The 6,066-nt window shown below is 37.4% G+C and overlaps 1 pseudogene; it reads right to left on the bottom strand.

Moving 5' to 3' along the window:
- Positions 11 to 3,171, bottom strand: LOC107643572 (annotated as a pseudogene).

Raw genomic sequence — 6,066 nt, 5'->3', positions numbered from 1 at the left:
TTCTTTTTAGAAATATTTCCCCTTATTTTCCACCATCAATTTAGCACAATGACCTGCTGCAGTGCCTAACTAATACTGACTGTACAAATTTCACCAGAAAATCATATAGTCTACAAACAAAGCAATGCAAATTAATATATCTAATATGTTATGTTTTTTTGTAAGAAAGTACGTTAGAGAGGCACCGAACGAAAAGTTATATCTGATGGATGAAGCGTGCAAACCATAAATAATGCCAGTAAAAAACTTGAAAAGAACTATATGTATCCAACCACAGTGTACACATAGCTCCCATAAAAGAGAGTTTCAGCATTTAGCTTAACAGTTCATAGAAAGAAACTATGCACAGTAAGAACTGGAAAAAAAAGGCAGAAAGCAAATGGATAGCAAAAAAAAATATCTTTTAGCATAAAGTTAATAAACACACAATTGAAAGACCATTTTAAATAGACATAAAAGCCCAGCATTAATAGGAAAAAAGAAAAATAGTATAACTAAATGCAGAAGTGAACGTATAAATCACGTAAAATAAAATAAAATTCAAATCAATTTCTAATTTCAAAATGATAGATAATATGAATAGATTTCCAAAGCATGTGGTTAAAACACTGACAATCAAACAGGAAAGAGCCATGAAATTTACCTAAAAGTCACAATCAGGAAAGGAAGAAGAGAAGTTTTATGATTAGAGATTAAATCAAGCCTTGTATATTCAATATGATATTAAGAAAGCTAGAGACAAGTCCTTAAGATTGTTGCTCTCTAAATACCATAGGCACTCCCTCCTCAATGCAACATATTATTTTAGAACGATTCAAATTACTCAATATTTATAGATCTCAACAGACATATGGGACAACAAAAATATCACCTTTTCACAAGTCTGACAGGTGCCATTAAAGCTATGGTGGAAGATGAATCCTCAGTTTTCGTTCTTGCATTCTTGCCAAGAAGAACCCAATTGTGCATAAAGCTAGTAGAAAAATAAAATCAACTAATGTATTCCTCCATTTGCTTTAAAAAAACAAGCACAAAGGTAGTGCATTAAAAGAAAAACTCATGTATAGTAAATAAAACAAATTTTAATAACAAAAAAAAGGCAAAAAATAAGCAAAACTTACTTTATTTAGTATTTGTTAATTTTAAAAACAATTAATAAATACTGAATAAAACAAATTTTGACCTATTCCTCCATTTGCTTTAAAAAAACAAGCACAAAGGTAGTGCATTAAAAGAAAAACTCATGTATAGTAAATAAAACAAATTTTAATAACAAAAAAAAGGCAAAAAATAAGCAAAACTTACTTTATTTAGTATTTGTTAATTTTAGCAACAATTAATAATAACTGAATAAAACAAATATTGGGGTTTTTTTTTTCATCTTTGTAACAGCATTGAAAATATATACTTACATCAATCAGTTCAATAGGGAAATAGTTGGTGTTATTTATTGAGGAAGAAGAAGTTGAGGTATCAAAGAAAAGGTTATCGGGTCTCTTCTTCTTAGATCTGATAACAATGGGAAGATCCTGTTCAAAATCATAGTCTCCTGCTGCTGCCGATGCTGTAATAATTGGATTATTGAGCCTCTTAGATTTAACCTCCATTATCTCATCTTGGATCCTTCTCTCTTTTTCATGCAAGTGTTCTATTTAACCAGTTCCATCCTTTATGATTGATGCCTTATCCATCTATGTAATAATCACTAATTGAAATTTAAAGATCTAGAAGATTGTCCAAAATAAACTATAATTCTAAATCTACTATAATATTATCAAGAAAAAAAAAGTTTTAAACTTATTTTATTTAATATTTATTCAAATAAATTAACTTTTGACTATTTTTGGTAAATTTTTTTTGTCATCAAATATTCTGGGTTGAATCTATATACCTTGGTGATGTTGGGAATGACTATCCTAAGTGCAAAGAGCCTTTCATTGATCTGCTTCATGCTATTTTTGTCAAAGACAATGTCCTTGGATACCGCCGATAAAGCTCCGCTGTCCGGAGAGGTGAAATTATAGTAGTCACCGGAGAAGGCCTCATCCAATTGCCAGTTGCCTTAAGAAATTAAATAACAATAGAACATCATTATAAGCTACTATATATATATATACACTATGATTTGATTCTTCACACTAAATTTCTAGCTACCTCCACAATGGAACTATTTAGGCCTTCAAAGAAAGAAAACCACGAAAATAATACGGTAAGAACAATGTAAAAACAGAGAGAGATAAAAGATTATACAAAAATATAAAAATAAAAGACAAAGAAAAAACAAAACATAGCCAATTATAATATAATTCATTGAAATATTAATAAAATCCCAAATGCATGCGGCTACAAATGCATGTGTCTATGTATTTAGTGAATGATATTTTTCAATTGAACAATTGACCTTTAAAATACACGAATCTGCAGATCTGGTAAGAATAGAAAAAAAATCAACGAACAAACACCAAGAAAGAAGAATCAAAGTAAAATCCTCAGTTTCAATTAAATCATGGCCATTGAATTTGTATGAATCATCAAAACCAACATAAAAGGAATGAAAAATTCCCAGTATGACTTAAACCATAACCCGGGAATAGAGGGGGAGAAAGAGAGGGGAATCGCTATGTGAGAAATCATGAGTAAAAGAAAAAAAATTAAACACAAGCCAAATCCCAAATCAAACACAACCAAAACACAAAAGAAACCCCAAATCGAAGACATTCAAAAATCAGTACCAGACGAAGAGAGGAATCCAGAGTATTCTTACCGTAGGAGATCATTGGCCAAGATGTTGAACCAGCATGTCTCAGCAAGGCTGTTCTCCTCCATCAACTCGTGAACCCCAAACAAAGATATATGTGGCTCAGGAAAGCCGACGTATCAGCCAGGGAAAATAACCACCGCCACCTCCATCAGTGTCTTCTCCGAGATATCAGAAACTACCAATTCCTCTAGAATTGAGAGTAATTGAAAAGGTGTATGGAAGGGATTGCTTGCCACACGTTATAGATCTGTGTTGGGAACTCTTGTTACTGCCATTGGGGTCAAACTTCTTCATGCAAGCTTCAGGGAACATTGCGTGCGGTGTATTATTGAACCAAAGTGTTCAAGAAACTAGAGATCAACGGTGAAAAGCATCTACTGTCTTTTACAATCGTAATGGACTTTGCAAGGGTATGGATATATAAAGGGAAGAAAAAAATAAAAAGAAAATGTAACAATAAGAAGAACACACACACACACATATAACTCACTGAAATAATGCATATAAGAGTGATAATTACTTAGAATGTTTCAATTTATATTCTATTAACAGAAAAAATATATTTCTTTAGATAAAAAAGGGAAGCAAAAATAAAGAGAAATTGTAACACGCTTGAAAAAATACATTTTTTAAAATGATTTTGGGGTTTAGTATTTAAATTATTGGGTAGATTTTAATACATTGTAACAAAAAAATACAACGTATTGGATAGATTTTAATACGTTGTAACAAAAAAACATAGAGAAACATACTCACACATAGAAATTTAAGTATACGAAACAGAACAATAAGTTTCTTAAACATCACAACTCTGGAAATCAGTTGGTATTACATATCAAAATTGATCCGTTCACAACATACTTTACCAATTTTTCAACTACTTAATATAAACAACCAAAGTTCAGACAATTCTTTACAGACGTGGAATTATAGAGTAAACTACTATTTGTACCCACGAAAGTTGAAAACGCTGACATATCTACCCATAGAAAAAGGAAATTACCATTTGTACTCATAAAAATAGTTTTCGCAAGCAAAATTATCCAAAACCTAAAAAATTAAATAAAATTCCTAAACTACCCTTCTCTCCACCACTATCATCTCCTCCCTCCTCTCTCTCTCTCTCTCTCTCTCATTTTTCTTAGCCACCCAATTCCAACATCAACCACATACCACTGTATCACCCTCCTCATCACCGTTCACCCCCTTCTCCGCCAGCAGCGTCGCAGTCCTACGCCGAGCCCAAGAGCACCGCGCCAGCTTCTCCTCGCCACCATCACCATCGGCCTCGAACCAGAGCCTACTGCGTCAGAGACCCTCCTCTTCACGCTACCTTATCGCAGGCATAGCCAACCCTCTTCACCTCTTTCTGCGTCGTAGAACCACCACCGTCGTTGCCTGATCCCACCCAATTCCAACATCAACCACATACCACCGTATCACCCTCCACATCACTGTTCACCCCCTTCTCCGCCAGCAACGTCGCAGACCTACGCCGAGGCCAAGAGCACCGCGCCAGCTTCTCCTCGCCACCATCACCATCGGCCTCGAACCAGAGCCTACTGCGTTAGAGACCCTCCTCTTCACACTACCTTATCGCTGCCATAGCCAACCTCTTCACCTCTTTCTGCATCGTAGAACCACCACCGTCGTTGCCTGATCCCTGCCGTTGTTATATCTACCTCTCCCCTGATTTCCTTTTGCTTTGTTCTTCATTACAGGTTCATGAACCAACCCATTTTTTGCAGGCTCCGATGGTGTCTCCCCACAGGTGGAGCATCAGGCCTTCACCCCCGAAGAGGATGACACCATAATTAGAGCTCACGCTCGGTTCGCGGATGAGACATTTTTCGGCGAGTCGCAGCAGCGGAGAGTGATTAATAGCGCGATTGCATCGCCGAGGGATTCGGAGTAGAGGAAGGAAGGAAAAGAAGGATCAAAGTGAGAGCGGAATTCGTTGAAGAAGGCGATGCAGTCGTCGACGACGGGGTTGATGTCAGGGATGTGGGCGATGAGGCCGTCGGAGAAGCCATGGCCCTGATGGTCAATGGCGCAGGTGGCGAATCCGGCCTTGGCGAAGTAGATGGCAGTGAACTGGAGGAACCAGCTGGATTCGCCGGTAAATCCGTGAACGTGGGCGAGGGTTCCGGTGACGGTTGCGGGGGTAGCGGGAGCCACCATTGAGTGAAGACCTTGAGGGGTGGTGGGGTAATTTAGGGATTTTAGGTAATTTTTTAGTGTTTGGATAATTTTGTTGTGTGGAACCCATATTTCATGGGTACAAATGGTAATTTTCTTTTTCTATGGGTAGATATGTCAGCGTTTTCAACTTTCGTGGGTACAAATGGTAGTTTACTCGGCCCCCTTTAGTCTGTTTCTAAGAAGCTAAAACAGCTAAGAACGAATTAGCTCTTTCAAGCCCGTTTTCACACCTGGCAAATCTTTCACTCTACCTCCTTCCCTTTTATTACGATGGGCTGCTCCTGGGGCTTCCCCTTTTTAATTATAATGGGTTCCAGGGTTATCCCTGCATCCAACTAAAGGAGAAACGATGGAGTACAATGTACTCATTGACCTTGGTATAATAAGGGTAGGTATCACTTAACCAGCCGGATTAGATTGTCACCTCTCCGGGTTGTTTAGAACAAGAAAAGAAAAAGACCAAGACTAATGTGAACCCAAGGGCGGTATCCGCTTTTGACTGATAGAAAGCATCTATCTTTTGTCCCTCTTGACCAAACCCGAAAAGAATCACTTTATGCCACTTTGTACACCAATGAATTCCCCGATAGGAAAAAACTTCAGACTTGGAATTATATTATAGATATCTATATATATTGTAATGAAACTAATCATTAGCCACTACACTCATCCATCCTTTCAACAGCCTCAACAGTATTTTCACATTGTCCAAAGGCATTCCGAAGCTCTTCCCTAATAGTGAGAGACTGATGATTCCCGAATAAATTAGAACCTTGTGATGACGAAATTCTTGCATGAAAATCATGGTTAACAGTTTACACACACTACAACAAATCCGGCAAATAGCGGCGGTTGCTGGAGCCGTTTAGCGGCGGTTTTGAACCGCTGCAAAATATTTCGCGGCGATTTAATGGAACGCCGGAATATGGGGCTCGGATAAACGCATAGCGACGATTTTTTCCAACTGCTGGAATAACTGCCGCAAAATAAAACTTGGGTTTTGCGGCGGATATTACCCACCGCAGTATTTGGATGACAAATGTTGTTTCCCAATTTGCCGGTAATTAGAAAACAGCGCCGTGTTGTGGCGGGTGATAATCGTC

This window comes from Arachis ipaensis, chromosome B05, assembly GCF_000816755.2.
Source record: "Arachis ipaensis cultivar K30076 chromosome B05, Araip1.1, whole genome shotgun sequence".
NCBI lineage: Eukaryota > Viridiplantae > Streptophyta > Magnoliopsida > Fabales > Fabaceae > Arachis > Arachis ipaensis.
This window is presented reverse-complemented; position numbering and strand designations above follow the sequence as displayed.